Source organism: Lynx canadensis, chromosome B3, assembly GCF_007474595.2.
Source record: "Lynx canadensis isolate LIC74 chromosome B3, mLynCan4.pri.v2, whole genome shotgun sequence".
Classification (NCBI taxonomy): Eukaryota; Metazoa; Chordata; class Mammalia; order Carnivora; family Felidae; genus Lynx; species Lynx canadensis.
Window position 1 is genome coordinate 18576437 of NC_044308.2, and position 20372 is coordinate 18596808.

A 20372-nucleotide genomic window follows, 5' to 3' on the forward strand; every position below is an offset into this window, starting at 1 on the left:
ATTATAAATACTATAAAAATGTCAGAAGAAATAGCTAAAATAAATAAAAGCAGTTGCATCTGAAGATTCAGAATCAAAAGTGAGTGTGGCAAGGAACTGCTATTTCTAATTATAAATCTTCTAGTATATTATTTGATTTTTTAAACTATGTGCTTTTATTACTAAGATAAACAAAAATTGATTTAAAATATAAACATCAGAAATAAAGGTAAAATTATCTTTATATGCACTTGTAATGGATTGGATATCTTGAAAACCTAAGAAACTAATTAAAAAACTGGTATTGATAAGAATATCTAATAAGCTTGCTGGATACAAAGTAAATCTGTAGAAATAAATAGCATTTCTCTGTACTAACAAATTTAGTTAGAAATTAAAATGGAAAGATCCTATTCATGTCAGTGACAATAATTCGACAATATTTACAGGAGTAAGTCTAGCAAAAGGGATATGATACCTATTGAAAAAAATTTTCTAACTTTGTTAAAGGAATTAAAACAACATTGGAGAGACACACCATGTTTTGAGATATAAACACAAAGCTGTACAATAATAACAAAAACAAAATGCAGTTGTAAATGGAATTTCGGTGGTATATCTTAGAATGGAACAAATATGTTTTACAGGTAATATGACAAAATAATTCTGAGAATACCCCAGAATATTTTATTTAAAAAGAAATGGTGTGGGGAGAGTGTTTTGCTTCACCAGATTATTACAATTTACTTCAAAATGCTTTAACAGTTGGCATAGAAATGACATAAATCAGAAACAAATGAAACAAAATAAAATCCAGAAATATTAACATTTTCCTTATTGTCTTTGGCTTGTTTCACTTATTAAAGATATGTATTACTTCATAATTTTAAAAAATCTAATAAAGACAATTTAAAAACAATCTAATGGAATATTTCTATTTATATACACTTTCCATATCTTTTTAGAAAAACAATTGTATTTTTTTCAGATGACTTTTTCTTTTTCTGCATGTGTTTTTCTTCTTTTTAACATTCCAAGGATCATTGTCAAGTATTCAATAACCCAGAAGTATATTGAGGAAAAATGGCTAAGTCCCTCTTCAAGATCCAGGAAAGTTTAATATGTCTTCTCCATTGATTCTTAAGATTGCTTTGCATGGTTTCAGATCACACATTTTTATGGCCCCGCACTATCATGCAAAATGAAGAATCCTGTATATGTGTTTAGGTATTTGCCTTTTAAAACCTAAAATGGCATAATTCTGGATTTGCTGTTCTTCAAAAAAATTTTAATTTATTTTATTTTAGTGTGTGTGTGCAAGCATGTGAGTTGGGGAGGGGCAGAGAGAGAGGGAGAGATCCCTAAACAGGCTCCATATTGAGCGTGGAGTCCAACTCAGGGCTCTATCTCACAAACCTGGGATCATGACCTGAGCTAAAATCAGGAGTGGGATGTTCAACTGACTGAGCCACCCAGGCATCCCTTGTTCTTCAATTTTTTCTAAATTTTTAAGTTTATTTATTTATTTTGAGAGAGAATGAGACAGCAAGGGAGGGGCAGAGAGCGAGGGGAGAGACAGAATCCCAAGCAGGCTCCACACTGTCAGCACAGATCCCAATGTGGGGCTCAAACTCACAAAATCATGAGATCATGGCCTGAGCTGAAACCGAGAGTTGGACACTTAACCAACTGAGCCACCCAGGTACCCCTTCAATTTTTTAAATATAATCTTTTAAAAATGTCAAGTCCTTGGGGTGCCTGCGTAGTTCAGTCGGTTGAGCATCCATCTTCGTCTCAGGTCATGATCTCATGCATGGTTCGCGAGTTCAAGCCCCATGATGGGCTCTGTGCTGACAGCTCAGAGCCTGGAGCCTGCAGATTCTGTGTCTCTGTCTCTGTCTCTCTGTCTATCTCAAAAAGTAAACAAACATTAAACATAAAAATAAACAAATAAATAAAAATGTCAAATCCAACAGAACTATGGATTATTGAAAGTTTTTCATTGCAAAGCCTGTCTTGCCATCTCACCCCCAATCTCATTTTTCTCACCAGAGTAATAGATTGGTGAGGATCATTCTAGTTCTTTGTTTTGCAATAGGTATATATATTTTGCACGTGGATAATTGGGTCATAATAAATGTATTGTTTTGAGGCTGTATTGTTTGTATTTAAGAATAGGTCTTTGGCAGCAGCAGTAGTAGCACTGCTAGGAATTTCCCCCAAGGGATACAGGAGTGCTGATGCATAGGGGCACTTGTACCCCAATGTTTATAGCAGCACTTTCAACAATAGCCAAATTATGGAAAGAGCCTAAATGTCATCAACTGACGAATGGATGAAGAAATTGTGGTTTATATACACAATGGAATACTACGTGCCAATGAGAAAGAATGAAATCTGGCCTTTTGTAGCAACATTGATGGAACTGGAGAGTGTTATGCTAAGTGAAATAAGTCATACAGAGAAGGACAGATTCCATATGTTTTCACTCCTATGTGGATCCTGAGAAACTTAACAGAAGACCATGGGGGAGGGGAAGGAAAAAAAAGTGGTTAGAGAGGGAGGGAGCCAAAACATAAGAGACTCCTAAAAACTGAGAACAAACTGAGGGTTTATGGGGGGGGGAGGGAGGGGTAGGGGGTGATGGGTATTGAGGAGGGCACCTGTTGGGATGAGCACTAGGTGTTGTATGGAAACAAATTTGACAATAAATTTCATATTTAAATAAATAAATAAATAAACATTAAAAATAAAAAGAAAGAAAAAAATAGGTCTTTGGTCTCTTCCTCCTTCTGTACATGTAGAACTGCCTCATTCTTGTAAAGGGCTGCATGCCATTTCATAGTAGAAATACACCATTATTAATTTTTTACAGCATCACCCCAACAGACATTGAAATTTCCCCAAATTTAGTTATTGCCAGCACTGCTGCAGTAAATGATCCTGAACATGTGGTGTTATGCATGGTGTAAGGATTTGTGTCAGCTATGTTTTTAACTGTGAAATTGTTGAGTCAGAGGGTGACCCATTGATGGACACCACTCAGTGCCCTGTATAAACATGGTCCCTGTTCCATACTTCTATCAATAGTGTGTGATGGGTCCCTTTCTCCCATACTCTAACCCAGATGGGATATTATCAATGTTTTTACATTTTTGACAATCTGATAGATTTTAAAATGTCATCTCATTGTTTGAATTTGCATTTCCATGCCCAATACTTCATGGTTTACCAGCCATTTATATTTCTTCTGTGAATTGCTTTTATAAATACCATTTGCCCATTTATTCTACTAGGCTATTCTTTTTTCTTTGATCAATTTTTAGAAATTTGTTACAATTTAAAACTTGAATGTCTTTTATACATATTACAAATATTTTCTCTCTAAGTTTACCTCATCATTAAACCTTGCAAATGATGTCATTAATATATAGAAGTTTTAAAAATTATAAATATTTAAATCTGTCAGTGTTTCTATTATGGCCAGTGGATTTGGTATTCTGCTTATGACATTACATATCAAATATGAAGATATACCCCTATATATTTTTTCTAATACTTTTATAATTTTATTTTTCTGCACTTGATTCTTTAATGCAGCTGGATTTTATTTTTGTATATAGTGATGTTTTAGGAATATAAGTATATTATTTTTTAATAGTAGTACCTTCATTTATTGAACATTCTAGTCTGTCTCTGCTGGTGATGGTCCTCTATTATGTGATAAATTCCCAAATAATCATGAATCTGTTCCAAGACCTGTCCTTTTCCATCTATTTGTCTACTCTGGCTATCAATATCACAATGTTTTAATTACTGTAACTTTATAGAATATTTTGATATCTAGCACATCAAGTTCTTGTCATTTTTATTTTTCCAACACTTTTGGCTATTCTATATTTTAAACAGAATCCATTTTGTACATTCCATAGAAATCCTTTAGGATTTTTGTTCATATTTTATTCAATTTGTGCATCATTTGGGACAGACTCTACCTCTTTATAAAACTGAACATTTCCAGTGAAGCTCATGGAGTTTTTCAGACTTCTTAAACGTTGTTCAGTAAATTGGTTTACATTTTTTCATGTAGAATTTATACTCTTTTTCCTATAGTAGATTTAAAATAGTTCATTTGGTGTTGTTTTGAATGACATTTCCCCCCATTACAATTATAAATACTAATTGGGAAGTCTATGCCTTTGTGTGTGGCAGTGAGGTGCTGGGGGAATAAAGGAGTCACTAAAAAGTATTTCTTCATTTGCTTTCATGGAAGTACTTATACCCCATCTTCATCATCTTTTATTTATTTATTTTTTGTAAACTCTGTGTCATGGATACTACTGATAATTCTTCAAGGTCTTCTATTTAAAATTTTTTTAATGTTTATTTATTTTTGAAGGAGAGAGAGAGAGACAGAGAGAGAGAGAGAGAGACAGAGCATGAGCAGGGGAGGGGGAGAGAGAGAGGGAGACACAGAATCTGAAGTGGGCTCCAGGCTCTGAGCTGTCAGTACACAGCCAGACACGGGGCTCGAACTCATGATCCCTGAGATTATGACCTGAGCCAAAGTGGGACACTTAACCAACTGAGCCACCCAGGCACCCCAAGTTCTTCTATGGTTTTATCATCATTTATTAATCAAGTGATTCATAACTGGAGATGGGGTGGATACACCTTCTGAGGAGGCACATCAAATATACTCCAGTATTAGGAAATATTTCACACATACAAAGAATATGTATAATGTCTACATAGGGGATAAAAAATAATATAATGAACCCTCCTCTATCCACCACTCAGCTTAAAAAATTAAATATCACCAAGTCTTCAAATGCCTTTTGAAGGTCTTTCTGATCTCATTCTCTTTCTTCTCTTGAGGAAGTAAGAAATATCTTGAGCTATTTATCACTTTCTTGCTTTTCATCATTACTTTACTACACGTGTATGCATTGGGGCAGTTTTTAAATTCACACACACAGATATTTTAACATGGTTTTCCTTCCATCTCAAGCCCTCTCAATGAGAATCTTTGCCATAAAGAAACACTGTAACTCTGGGAAAATGTGGAGTACTCCAGAGACTGAGTTTGAAAATCATTAAACCCTTGTCATTAATCCCTTTGAATTTTATTTTGTATTACTGAAGGACTTAGGTTTCTTCTTAAGTTTTTTATCCAATTTCATAGGTATGTTTACTTCTCCACTGGTGCCACACTTTCTTAATGATCGTAGCTTTAAGATAGGCTGTTTAAAAAATTGCCATGGAAAATTATCTTTATTAATCTTTTTAAATCTCTTATTAAAACAGGAAATATGTATCAATACAGAAAAGTACCAAAAACATTAGTGAATAATAATCTATTAAATCTTTACAAGGTGAAAATTCCTGTCATCAGATTGAGAAATAGAACATTTCTACCACTCTTAGAAAGTTCCCCATATGTCCCCTCTTGATTACAAGTACTGAATAACATGTCCAAGTAAAATAGGCTTTGTTTTAATATCTGGAAATGCATTATGCTTTTTTGTTTTAAAATTTTCTTCATTACTATTAGCTTTTCATTCCTCAAGAAGAATTTTATATTAATGCTCTTAGGTCACTCAAAAGGTCATCTTGAGCACAGATTGAAAATACATTACACTTGTAAATTAATTTGGGAAGAAATTTCAACTTTACAATATTCAACCTTTCCAATCAAGAGCTCAGTATCTTTCTACATTTGTTAAAATTTTGTTTTATTTTCCTTATTAGAGTTCAAAGCTTTTGTGCTCACTTCAGCAGCACATATACTAGAGTTCATATACTAGCTTTCTCAACAAATCCTGCTTTTTTATGGTAAGTTCATTCTTATGTGTATGTTAATATTTTTTTAGTAACTAAAAATATTGCTTCTCTGAGAGTCTGTAAAAAAGAATCTTTGTATATTAAAATTAAAATCTTCTGCACAGTGAAGGAAACAATCAACAAAACTAAAAGGCAATCTAAATGGGAGAAAATATTTGCAAATGACATATCCAATAAAGGATTAGAATCCAAAATATATAAAGAACTTAGACAAATCAACACCCAAAACCAAGTAATCCAATTAAAAAATGGGCAGAAAACATGAATAGACATTTCTCCAAAGACATCTAGATGGCTAACAGCCACATGAAAAGATGCTCAACATCTCATCATCAGGGGAATGCAAATCAAAACTGCAATGAGATGTCACCTCACAGAATGGCTATCAGAATGGCTAAAATCAAAAACACACTAATTGCTTCTTTAGTTTTGGTGAGGGTGTGGAGAAAAAGGAACCCTCTTTCACTGTTGGTGGGAATCCAAACCGGTGCAGCCACTGTGGAAAGCAGTATGGAAGTTTCTCAAAAAGTTAAAAACTGAGCTACCTTACACTCCAGTAATCCAGCTATTGGGTATTTACCCCCAAAATACAAAAACACTAATTCAAAGGGATATATGCACCCCTATGTTTATAGCAGCATTATTTATAATAGCCAAATTATGGAAGCAACCCAAGTGTCCACTGATAGATGAATGGATGAATGAAGAAGATTAAGGAGATGTGATGTGGAATATATATATTCAGCCATAAAAAAAGAATGAAATCTTGCCATTTGCAAAGACATGGATGAATCTAGAGAGTATAAATGCTAAGTGAAATAAGTCAGTAAGAGAAAGACAAATACCATATGATTTCACTCATATGTGGAATTTAAGAAACAAACAGAAAACGATAAAGAACAGAGATGGAGAGAAAGAAACCAAGAAATAAACTCTTAACTATACAAAACAAACTAGAAGGGAGTGGGGGTTGGTTTAAATAGGTGATGGGGATTAAGGAGTGCACTTGCTGTGATGAGCATTGGGTGAAGTATGGAAGTGATGAATTGCTATATGATATATCTGAAACTAATATTATACTGTATGTTAACTATACTGGAATTTATAATAAAATAAAATTTTGTAAAAGGAATCTTTGTTAGGATACATTTGTTTAGGATTTTGGTCTCATACTCACCCTAAATGCTACATGTTTCTTCTTTTTTCTTGCTTTTTTTTTTAAGGTATAATTGACATATAATATTATATTAGTTTCAAGGGTACAACATGATTCTATATTTGTATAGATTGCAAAATGATCACCACAATGAGTTAACATCCATCAACATATGATTCAATATTTGTATATATTGTGAAATGATCAACACAATAAGTCTAGCTAACATCTATCACTATACATAGGTAATTTTTGACAGTGTGGTAAAGCAGTCTTCCAGAAAGAAAAGCTACTGATTTCTCTGTGATTATTTTTCTTAGCTGGTTAGAAGGTGTCTTTTTGAAAATGTTCAAACAGAACTACCTAGTTTGTTAAATAGATCAAGATCAAATGAGAGTAAGCAAAGGCTCTTTCAAGCTGTAAAATAATATGTGAATATTACTTATTCTTGCTATTGTTTAAATTGGTCTTAAAGTCTTTAGCCAATATTCATCAGAGAAGGCTATGTCATGCTGTAGCAATAAATGAACCCTGTAACAAACAAAAGTTTGTTTCTTGCTCATATAAGGTCCACTGAGAGCTGGTTCTTGCCACCTGGTGACTCAGCAATCCAAACTGTCCATTTGTCTCAGGTCACTGAAGTAGGGGAAGAGAGGGATGGAGAACACACACTGTCTCTTATTTCTTATGCTGGAAGGAAAGCACATCACTTGTGCTCACAATCCATTGGCCAGAGTTAGTCATACCTAATAGCAAGGGAGGCTGGGAAATGTTGGGAAGCTCAATGATGGTAGGTAGGTGAGTATCAACTGTTCCCATGACACCAGCAAAGTCACCGTAAATAAACTCATGTGTGTGGTCTCGTGCCCTCACTGAGGAGTTTCAGCCACAAAGGACTGGCCTTGCAGCTGCTGACAGTGTGTGGGAAAGTGTGCTGAGCCCAAACAAGCTCTGGGGCCCATGGTCTATTTCCTGGATTTCTCATTCACACCCTTTGTTCTTTCTGACTTTAGCTTCTGTGTGTAAATATGCCTAGGTCACTCAATCCCTTGACTTAGTCATCATCTCTAATTCCTCATGGGGCAATGGGTGGTTTCTAAGGCAGTGTCTTCAGTGCCTTGGGACCAGGGCAGGTCAGGCTCAGGCAGCCACCTGGAAGTCCCTGTGAGAGCAAAGGATACCAGTTTCAGGGCTTCACTCTTGTGTCTACAAGCAACAGAAACACATTCAAATTCAGACTTTTCTCTTCTCTCACTTCCCACATCAAATGTCAGGAAGCCCTGTTGGTCCTCATGTGGTATAGATCCCGAACTGCTGCTGATTTGAGCATCAGTAGTTCACACCTGAATATGGCAACCATAATTCATATGGCCCATCCAGTCTCTTCTTTTTCTCCCATCTGGTCTCAAAAAGTGGCCAGGACGAATGTTTTAAAGCCTAAGTCAGCTGGTGACATTCTTCTGTTCATGCCCCCCAGGGGCTGCCCGGGTCCCCCAGCCCCTTACTTCTCCTGCCTCTTTCTCCATAGCTCTGCCCTTTGCTCACGTGGCTCCAGCTCTCTGGTCTCTTTGCTGTTGGCCAAACATCCCAGAAGTGGCCCCATGTGGGGTTTTGCACTTGCTGTGCCTTCTGCCAGAAGCAGCCTTCCCTCAGGTAGTATCACCTTCATCTCCTTAACCCAACAAGGATTCACCCGACCATCTTATTTAATATTACAACTTACTTCCCCACTCTCTAGGCCCCCAATCCCCTCCTTCTATTCTACTCTCAGCCTTCTAGCACCTGTAACTCTCTACATACTATATAATTAACCTACTTGTTATGCTTATTGCTTATTGTCTGTTTCCTCCTTCTAGAATGCACACTCCATGAAAACAGGGTCTTTGTTAATGTTGTTCTCTGATATAGGCCAAGCACATAGAATTATGCCTGGTACCTAGTTGATGCCTGATAAATACTTTTTTTTTTTAATTTTAGAGACACAGCACGAGTGGGAGAGAGGGGGCAGAGGGAGAGAGAGAGTGAGAGAGAGAGGGAGAGAGAGGGAATCTTAAGCAGTCTCCATGTTCATCTTGGAGCCCAATGTCAGGCTCAATCACATAACCCTCAGGTCAAAAACCATGACCTGAGCTGAAAGCAAGAGTCAGACGCTTAACTGACTGAGCCACCCAGGTGCCCCTGATAAATACTTTTTTGAATAAATGAATGAACAAATACAGCTCAAGTGAAATACTTTCTTAAAATAAGACTACAAAGGGCTCATGGGAATCCAAGAAGGGGTCCCCTCAACTAGTGGAGATCAATTACAGAACTTGTCCAGGAGATCAATTACAGACCAGGGTAGCTGCCCTGAGTATCTATGTCAGGGCTGGCAGGGTCTGCATCATAGATTCTTGGTACACTGGCTCCTCTGTGCTCCTTCTGCCCTTTCTGCCCAGTCTTTCTGGCCAGTCCCTCTACCTGCAGGTGCCTGGACCCAGGGACTGATGGATGAGGTTGCAGTGACCTTGGGCTGCAACCATAGAGGTGGGACAACATGTGGCACCCAGGGGGGACTAGATTCTGAAATAAGGGCTTCTTATGGCATTGGCCTCTTCTATGCCAATTCACAGGCAAAGGCAAGACTCTACCTTAGTAGTCTTTCCCTCAAGTCCTTCCAGAACTTTCCATTTGCTTTAATACCAATAATTACTGTCTTGCTTTGCTCCTGCTTGCTTATCTGTCCCCCCAAACAGTGTGAACCTTGTAGTGTGGAGACGTCTTTTGTTGTCCCTGTATCCGCAAGGTTAGCACAGTAACTGCAGGTAGCAGGCACTCAATAAATATTTGCACATCAATGAATGAATGAATGACAGTGTGGGGTGAGACAGAGCTCACAGGTGGGTGCAGGGCCAAATCCAACTGGAGTTGAGTTAAACACAAACAAGGGTGCTAAATTCTAGGCAGGTCCTGGCCCTTGGCTACCTGCATTTCTGCTGGCTAGCATGTCAGAGGCCCAGGGCCATTGCTGTTCCCTATCACTGGGGCCATCCCCATCAAAGAGGCATGCAATGTGCTAGTAACACCTCCTACCTTTTGTATTCTCAGGAAATGTTGGTGCCTTCATCTCTATGCATTAACACCCACCCTCCTAAAACTTGGCAAGAGACCTAAGGAAACTCAAGACAGGTTTTAAACTCTATCAATTCCGAAGAAGGGAAGGGTTTTTTCCTCTGAGGACTATTTGTGAATAGATGGCTCATGAATGTGTTAGAGAGAGAGGACTCTGCACTTATGGAAAATCATAAGAAGAATGGATTGCTATAGGTTCGGCAGTATCCACCGATAGGCTATCAGGTTCAGAAGCTGTATCTGGGGTTTTTACATTCTCCAATTTTCTTCACAGCCCTATGAGCCAGGCTGGGGGTGGGATCTGCCTTCTTCAGATGGAGCTAGGGGCCAGCCTCAGGGGTTCTGAGGGACTTGCCATAGTGGAAGGGGATAGACACAACAAGGCCTCCACTCCAGCTCTCCTATAATTCCATGTGACAGGGGCTGAGCTGGAGCTGGGGACACATAGCCCTGAATAAGACAAGATCCCCCAGCCTGGAACCCACAGGACCAGTGGTTCTCAGTGAAGGGCCCAAAGACCACCTGCAACAAGACCACCTGGTGTGTTTGTTAAAATGTACACTCTTGGGCCCCCAAATCAGAATCTTGGGCATGGAACCAGGCAAGCCACCTTTTTATGATGTTGCCATAATTGTGTGCACACTGGAGTTTGGGCACCTTTGGGATGCGTATGGGAGAGAGTGACTAATGGGCAGACAGTCACAATGTGGAGTGACAAATGCAACAGTGGAGGTGTGTCCAAACTATTCTGGAAGGAAAGATTGGGTGGTCATGGTCAACTCCCATGACATGATGTTGGCATTGGGTTTCACAGTATGAATAGGCATGTTGCCAGCTGGAGAACTGGGGAAAGAGGGCTCCCTAGCAATGGAACGGCATGAGGAAGGGCATGGTAGGGACAGCACAGTGTGGTCTGGGAGTAGGCAGTAGGTCAGTGTGGCTGAGGCAGAGGGCGAGGGGCATGGGGAAAGCTGGCAGGGGAAGATGACCAGACAGGCGGAGGCCAGACAGTGTCCATCCAAACAGTGAATGATCAGACACAGGGTCCCAGGCTTCCCTGGGGATCTGGAGGCAGACAGCAGATGGATAGGATGGAGAGATACCACTGGGGTAGACATGGGCATGAAGACAGCCCTCAAGATGGAGGTAAGACAAGTGCAGGCCTGACTGGAGGTTGTGTGGATGGAGAGGTGAAGAGGGCTTGAGGAAATGGGGAGACAGATGCCAGAAGCTTCCAGCAGACAGGCTGGGAGAGGGGTCGGGGATTCCAGCTGAGGTGACTGGACAATCTGGAACCCTGGCAGGGGACACCCAGAGGTAGTTTGAGAAAGAGAGGTCAGTAGAAGATAATTCCACTTTGAAAATGGAAATGCCAGTCTGGAGCATGTTTATCAAGCACCTACTATGTGCCTGGAATGTCACTAATCAGCTGTAGGCACTAGTTTAAATCTGAGGAGCCTGGATGTGTGTGGGAGGCAAACGGGGAAGAAATCACAACTGTGACAAGCTAACCTCAAGGGATGGCCTCAGCAGAAATCTCTGCCACCTTCACTGTAGACAAAATGCCTCTGTGAAGGGCCTACTTTGCCTGCCAGCTGCTGGGGATCATGCAGTCTGTGGGGTCTAGACAAGCCAGTGTGGTTGTTGTAGGTGTACTCTTGGGCACGCCTTGGAGTCAGGAGGAGTGAAGACCCCAGACCCTGAACCCTGAACCACATAGCCACGGGAACTGAACCAAGTCACAGAAATAGTTGCTCACTCCCATTTGTCTTGCAAGTTCTGGAAAGGCTCTGGCTCATCTCAGTTCTTAGTAATGGGGCGAAAGGCAAGGCGGGCTGGGTGCCTTTCTCTGCAGCAGGTAAGGTGAGCTGTGGGAGCTGCCATGACCTTCCCCTTGGGTGAGTGGTGGGCCAGCTCAACCAGGAGCCCTCTGGTGAGCAGGGTGCCTTCAGTGGAGCTGGCTTGTGGAACAATGGACAAGAGGTCTAAGGAGAGCCCTGGAGAGGCCTGTTATCAACCCCCTCAACAGAGATGTAGTGGGGCTCCCTGTCTGCTCTGCAGATAAGTGAAATTCTCTGGGCCAGGCTGAGTCTGAGGGCTTCATCACATGTAAACTTAGCCTGTCCACCTACCACCGAACACAGAGGGACCCCTTCCCAATCCCCATTTTCAGACCCTATGGACAGACTCCTTTATGAGTTGAATTGTGTTCCTCCAAAACGGAAGTTGATGTTCTGACCCCCAGTACCTTAGAATGTGACTTCATTTGGAGATAGGATTGTTGCAGTTGTAGTGCTTAAGATCATACTGAAGTGGAGTGGGACCTTAATCCTATATGACTGGTATCTTTTAGAGGGGGAAATTTGGACACACACACACACACACACACACACACACGGAGTCCTGAAGATGAGGGCAGAGATGGTGGTAATGCTTCTATAAACCAAAGAATGCCTGAGACCACCAGCAGCCAGGATAGATGCTGAGAGCAGAGGCTCCCTCATGGTCCTCAGAAGGAAGCAGTCTTGCCAGCACCTTGATTTCAGACTTTCAGCCTCCAGAGCCCTGAGACAAGACATTTCTATAGCTCAAGCCCCACCTCCTAAAGTCTGTGGTACTTTGTTACTGCTGCCCTAGGAAACTACTTTTTTTAAAATGTTTATTATTTATTTTTGAGAGACAGAGAAAGAGAGTGCTGGCAGAGGAGGGGCAGAGAGGGGGAGACACAGAAGTGGAAGCAGGCTTCAGGCTCTGAGCTGTTAGTACAGAGCCTGACACAGGGCTCGAACTCATGAGTGGTGAGATCATGACCTGAGCCAAAGTCGGATGTTTAACCAACTGAGCCACCAGGCGCCCTGGAAACTACTTAATACAGTCTCCATTCTGTGCAACATGAGTGAGTGAAAGGTCTAAGAACATGGAACCTTCAGAAAGCAAGAATAGGGATCTTTGTTCCTCTGCTGAGAGGGGTGAGGCTGCTGCCTCACATGGTAGGAAAAGCTGCTGACCTTCACTGAGCTCGTTCTCCCGGCCAGCCCCCACACACAGTTATCCTTCCTTTACCAATGAGGAAACTGAGTCACAAGTCCCAAAGCTAGTGAGAGGTGGAGTCCTGTTTGACTCCAAAACCTTTGTTTTTAACAGAGAAGCTGCCTCTGAATAAGCAAGGCTCATCAGGCATTGAAGGCAAGAAGTATGAGAAGCCTGGCTAGAGGTTTATCAATTTTGTTTATTTTTTCAAAAAACTGGCTCTTGGTTTCATTGATCTGCTCTATAGTTGTTTTTTTTTTTAAGATTCTATATTGTTTTTTCTGCTCTGCTCTTTATTATTTCTCTTCTTCTGCTGGGTTTGGGGTGTCTTTGTTGTTCTGCTTCTATTTCCTTTAGGTGTGCTGTTAGATTTTGTATTTGGCATTTTTCTTGTTTCTTGAGATAGGCCTGGACTGCAATGTATTTTCCTCTCAGGACTGCCTTTGCTGCATCCCAAAGCGTTTGGATTGTTGTATTTTCATTTTCATTTGTTTCCATATATTTTTAAATTTCTTCTCTAATTGCTTGGTTGACCCATTCATTCTTTAGTAGGGTGTTCTTTAACCTCCATGCTTTTGGAGGCTTTCCAGACTTTTTCCTGTGGTTGATTTCAAGCTTCATAGCATTGTGGTCTGAAAGTATGCATGGTATGATCTCAATTCTTGTATACTTATGAAGGACTGTTTTGTGACCCAGTATGTGATCTGTCTTGGAGAATGTTCCACGTGCACTCGAGAAGAAAGTATATTCTGTTGCTTTGGGATGCAGAGTTCTAAATATATCTGTCAAGTCCATCTGATCCAATGTATCATTCAGGGCCCTTGTTTCTTTATTGATCCTGTGTCTAGATGATCTATCCATTGTTATAAGTGGAGTATTAAAGTCCCCTGCAATTACCACATTCTTATCAATAAGGTTGCTTATGTTTGTGATTGTTTTATATATTTGGGGGCTCCTGTATTCGGCACATAGACATTTATAATTGTTAGCTCTTCCTGATGGATAGACCCTGTAATTATTATATAATGCCCTTCTTCATCTTTTACTACAGCCTTCAATTTAAAGTCTAGTTTGTCTGATATAAGTATGGCTACTTCAGCTTCCTTTTGACTTCCAGTAGCATGATAGATAGTTCTCCATCCCCTCACTTTCAATCTGAAGGTGTTGTCAGGTCTAAAATGAGTCTCTTGTAGACAGCAAATAGATGGATCTTGTTTTTTTTATCCATTCTGATACCCTATGTCTTTTGGTTGGAGCATTTAGTCCATTTACATTCAGTGTTATTCATAGAAAGATATGGGTTTAGCGTCATTGTGATGTCTGTATGTTTTATGCTTGTAGCGATGTCTCTGGTACTTTGTCTCACAGGATCCCCCTCAGGATTGCTTGTAGGGCTGGTTTAGTGGTGATGAATTCCTTCAGTTTTTGTTTGTTTGGAAGACCTTTATCTCTCCTTCTATTCTAAATGAGAGACTTGGATAAAGGATTCTCGGCTGCATATTTTTTCTGTTCATCACATTGAAGATTTTCTGCCATTCCTCTCTGGCCTGCCAAGTTTCAGTAGATAGATCCATCACTATTCTTTTCAGTCTCCCTTTATATGTTAGAGCACGTTTATCCCTAGCTGCTTTCAGAATTTTCTCTTTATCCTTGTATTTTGCCAGTTTCACTATGATATGTCGTGCAGAAGATCGATTCAAGTTACGTCTGAAAGGAGTTCTCTGTGCCTCTTGGATTTCAATGACTTTTTCCTTCTCCAGATCAGGGAAGTTCTCAGCTATGATTTCTTCAAGTATACCTTCAGTACTTTTCCCTCTCTCTTCCTCCTCCGGAATCCCAATTATGCATATATTATTGTGTTTAACTGTGTCACTTAGTGCTCTAATTCTCCCCTCAGACTCCTGGATTTTTTTAATCTCTCTTCTTCTCAGCTTTCTCTTTTTACATAATTTTATTTTCTAATTCACCTATTCTTCCTCTGCCTCTTCAATCCGAGCTGTGGTCACCTCCGTTTATTTTGCAGCTCATTTATAGCATTTTTGAATTCCTCATGACTATTTCTTAGTCCCTTGATCTCTGTAGTAATAGATTCTCTGCTGTCCTCTATACTTTTTTCAAGCCCAGAGATTAATTTTATGACTACTATTTTAAATTCATTTTCTGTTACATTGCTTAAATCGTTTTTGACCAGTTAATTAGCTGTTGCTACTTCGTGGAGTTTCTTTTGAGGAGAATTCTTCCGTTTCATCATTTTGGATAGTCCCTGGAGTGGCGCGGAACTGCAGGGCTCTTCCCCTGTGCTGTCTGGAGTAACTTGCGTTGGTGGGCGGGGCCACAGTCAGACCTGATATCTACCGCCAGCCCACCACTGGGGCCACAGTCAGACTGGTGTGTACCTTATCTTCCCCTCTGCCAGGGGCAGGGCTCACTGTGGAGTGGTGTGGCCCCTGTCTGGGCTACTTGCACACTGCCAGGCTTGTGGTAATCTGGGATCTGGTGTATTAGTCCAGGTGGATCCACAAGGTGCATAGGGGCAGGAGGGGCAGACTCAGCTCACTTTGCATTTGGTGGTCCGCTTTGGGAGGGGCCCTGCAGCACCAGGAGGGAGGCAGACCCGTTGGAGGGATGGATCCACAGAAGCACAGCATTGGGTGTTTGCCTGGTGCAAGCAAGTTCCCTGATGGGAACCAGTTCCCTTTGGGATTTTGGCTGGGGGATGGGCAAGGGAGATGGCGTTGGCAAGCGCCTTTGCTCCCCGCCAAGCTGAGCTCTGTCCTCTGGGGCTCAACAATTCTCCCTCCCGTTGTCCTCTAGCCCTCCCGCCCTCAGAGCAGAGCTGTTGACTTATAACATTCCAGACGTTAAGTCCCGCTGGCTATCAGAACACACTCCAAAGGACAGTTCAGAACTGAACTCCAAAGGACTTACAGAGTTAGATGGAACAATTTGGGTAAGTGATGCAAGAAGGGGGAGGGTGGGAAGAGCGACCCACAAAAGCTGGTGAGCCTGACCTGTGGGAAGCCAGAGATGCAGCTGGAAACACATTGATGAGGTGGAGGGTCTACACTAGGGATGTTCGCTTTATCGCAAGAGTAATGGAGGAAATTTATCAGAGGGTTTATACTCATTATGACTGGTTTATATTTAGAAAGACCTTTCTGCTTGTGCGAGCATGGGTAGAAGTATGGATAGGTAAGGGGAGGCCTGTTGGAGGCTCTGGCTCTAGTAAGCAATCCGAGCAAGAGAGGGTGGAGTCCAGGTTGGGTGACAGCATTGGGGACCAAGAGAAAAGGGGGGTAACTAAAAAAGATGGTTAGTGTCACTAATCACCAGAAAGATGCAAAGCCAAAGCACCATGAGATAGCGCCCTCACACCTGTCAGGATGACTATTATCAAGGAAAGAACGAGGAACGAAGAAAGAAGAAAGAAAGAAAGAAAGAAGAAAGAAAGAAGAAAAGGAGAAAAGAAGAAAAGAAAGAAGAAGAAAGAAAAGAAAAGAAAAAAAGAAAGAAAAAAGAGAAGAAAGAAAGAAAGAAAGAAAGAAAGAAAGAAAGAGAGGGAGGAGGGAGGAAGGGAGGAGGGAGGGAGGAAGAAAGAGAAGGAGGGAGGAATGAAGGAAGAAGGAAGGAAAGAAAAAACAAGTAATGGCCAGGATGTGAAGAAATGGAATATTGTGCACTGTTGGTGGGAATGCAAATGATGCCAGCTACTGTAGAAAACAGTTATGGCAACTTCCTGCAAAGCTAAAAATAGAACACCATATGATCCAACAATCCCACTTCTGGTTTGATACCCAAAAGGACTGATATCAGGATCTTGAAGAGATAGTAGAACCCAGAGTTTATTACACATTTCACAGTACTGGAAACAAACTCAATGTCCATCAGTGGATGAATGGATAAAGAAGTTATGGTCTATGCATACAATGGAATATTATTCAGCCTTAAAAAGAAGGAAATCCTGCAATATGTGACAACATGGATGAACCTTGAGGACATTATGTAAAGTAACATAAGCCAGTCACAGAAGGGCAAATACTGTATGAATCCACTCAGACAAGGTCATTGAAATTGTGAAACTCATAGAAGCAGAGAGTAAAAGGGTGGTTGCCAGAGGCTGGAGGGAGGGGGAAATGGGGAATGGGGAATCAAAAGGCATAAAGTCTTAATTATGCAAGATAAAGAAGTTCTGGGGGTCTTCTGTACAACACTGTGACTGTAGTTAACAATACTGCAGTGTGCACTTAAAAAATGTTAAGGGGGTAAATCTCATGTGAAATATTATCACAGTATAATTTTTTTTAATGTTAACGATTTTAAAAAGAGACATATTTACGGGGGCTAACTGTTGGCAAAGCTGGGGAGGTGAGGGAGTGGGTGGATGGCCGTGAATAGTGGTGCCATCTAGGATTGTGGGAAAATACTTGAGCCTGCAGATCAAAAGTTTATATTTTGGCTGTCCAGAATTTGAGGCCTCAGTGAGATATCAGAGTGTATTTGTCAAGTGGGCAGTTGGTGGAATCAGACCGGGATCTTGGAGAAGAGGACTGAGGGAGGCAGACCATGAGGGAATTATCAGAGGATGCAGTGGGGCCAAAGCCACGGGAGGAGCTGCAAAGAGAACTCACTGAGGAAGAGCCCAGGGCAGGAGAGGAGAACCAGGCCAAACCTGAAAGGGGAGGAGTGGCAGAACTGACTGGAAGGGTGAAGGCATAGGACAGAGTGGCCAGTGGGAAGAGAACCAGGTGGGGTTGTGGGTGAGAGGCTTTGGGAAAGACAGAGGGGCAGCTGTGTAGACTTCTGACCAGAAGTTGAGTCCATTGAAAACTGCAACACACCAGGGCAAGTTTAGTGATTTGGGTCATTGGCAAATGAGTAGGAGTTCTGTAGGTGGGGGTGCCGAGGCAGATTCCAGTGTGTGGTGGTCTGAGGAGCAAGAGAGGGGAGAGGGAAGTACATTCAGAGTGTGGGAAAATAGCACAAGGCACTATTTGGTCTGCTTCAACTTTTCCTGCCTAGATCAGTAAGCACTGGACAGTTTTCCACAAACACTGGGCACCACCATTTCTCGGGCACTGTGTTGGCTGAGGAGATCCCCAATACTCCCTACACATAGGGAGATCCTATAACAGTGGGTAAATCAGAAATTAAGATAATTATAATATTAGAAAGTGAGTAAGGTAGGAGTATGTGGGGGGTGGTGATTATGTTGACCTTGGAGGTTGTCAAGGAGAGAAAGGACCTTTGTGCAGAGTGAACAGCAGGAAGGGATTTGTGAGGAGGGGAAGCCAGAGCCAAAACAGGTGTCTTGGTCTTGCTTCTTCCACCCTGAGAAACTTCAGCAAGTTCTGCCATCTTCCAGTAATTTGCCAAAATGACCAACACAAAAGGAAAGTGGAGAGGCATTTGCTATATGTTCTGTAGGCCTTTTAGAAAACATGGAGTTGTTCCTTTGGCCACATACATGCAAATCTCTAAGAAAGGTGATATTGGAGACATCAAGGGAATGGGCACTGTTCAAAAACGAAATACCCCACAAATGTTACCATGGGAGGACTGGCACAGTCTACAGTGTCACCCGGCATGCTGTTGGCATTGTTGTAAACAAACAAGTTACAGGCAAGATTCTTGCTGAGAGAATTAATGTACAGATTGATCATATTAAGCACTCACAGAGCTGAGGTAGCTTCCTGAAGCATGTGAAGGAAAATGATCAGAAAGTGAAGGAAGCCAAAGAGAAAGATATTTGGGTTCAGTTGAAGCACCAGCCTGCTCCATCCAGAGAAGCTCACTTTGTGAGAACCAATGGAAAGGAGCCTGGGCTTCTGGAACCCATTCTCTATTCATTCATGGCACGATAAGTATAAAAAAAAACCCAAACAAACCTCTAGACTGTAAAAAAAAAAAAAAAAAAAGAAAAGAAATTCAGAAAACTACACCTTACCATCTGTTTTCTTCCCAGTGAAATGTCTCCATGCTATTCATATTAAAGTTCTGACAAATCTCACAAAAAAGAAAGGTCTTAGATTTCTAATCCAGCATTTCCCATATTTTATCAAAACCTTCTTTTTAAGGGTACATTTGGGGAAGTTTAGGAGCAGGTGGTAGGGAGCCATTGCAGGGCTTTGAGCACACTAGAAAGGTTCCCCTAAGAGTTATGTGTAGGCAGATGGGAGGAAGAGATGAAGAATAGAGAGCTGGTTATGGCAAGATTAATGTGCCCTAGTCCCAGCTCAGGCAGCATTTGGGTAGATGCATGGAAGGGGACAGATTCCAAGAAATTTGGAAGAAAGAACCACCAAAACTGGATGACCCATTAGGGGTATGTGTGAGTGTGTGAGTGTGTGAATGTGTGTGTGTGTGTGTGTGTGTGTGTGCGCACGCACGTGTGTGTGGAGGTGGAGGTGTTGGTACAGGTAAGTCTGGAGGTGGTGTAGGTTGTTATGATAGTAGTGGTGGAGGATGTGGAGGTGGTGGTGACAGAGGTGATGGTGATGGTGGCAGAGGTGAAAGCACAGACAGAGGTGAATATGGAGGTAGTGGTCAGGGTGGAAGTTTTAGTGATGGTCGTGGCAGAGGTGGAGGTGATGATGGTGGGGAGTAGCAGAAATTCCTGACCCTGTGTTTAGATGAATTTTATCAAGAGAGAGAATGTAGGTGGAGGGTAGATTTGGGGCTGGGATAAAAGGTGGGAAAATAAAGTCAGTTCATTTTGGACATAGTTTGAGACATCTGCAGAGCAGACACAGGGTGTCCCAAAGAACTGCTGCTTTACCTGCTGGAACTCAGGAGAGGACTCTGGGATACAAGTTTGGGTATGGGTCAATAGCCACAGAAGTGGATGGAACCATAGGAAAGGCAAGGAGAAAGGAAGACAAGGGGACTGGTTGGTGACTGGTTTGGGTCAGGGTGTCCTAGATAAGCTCCAGTGGAATGGGCCAGTGATGTCTCTCGAGTGCTACGTGTACCAGAAAATTCCTGGGCATAACACTCAGGGTCCAGTGCAGGCCCTGCTCTTATAGGAAAAAGTGCCAAGCCCAGCTCCATCTGGACAAGGATGGGCCTGTCTTGCCCTGCCCTGTTTTGCTATGGACCTAATGGACTATGTTTATGTTTTTGGTCCAGTTACTCATAGGCAGCCAATTGGCGGGGGAGGATTTGTGTGCCATTTGGAAGTGACAGCCCTACATCTCCATTCTTTGGCTGGACTCCGGCTGGCAGATTAAGGGAGCCTGGCTTGGCACAGGAGTGA

The 20372-nt window shown here is 41.5% G+C and overlaps 1 pseudogene; it reads left to right on the plus strand.

Moving 5' to 3' along the window:
• Positions 1–18491: 18491 nt before the first annotated feature.
• Positions 18492–18981, plus strand: LOC115516966 (annotated as a pseudogene).
• The last annotated feature ends 1391 nt before the right edge of the window (positions 18982–20372 follow it).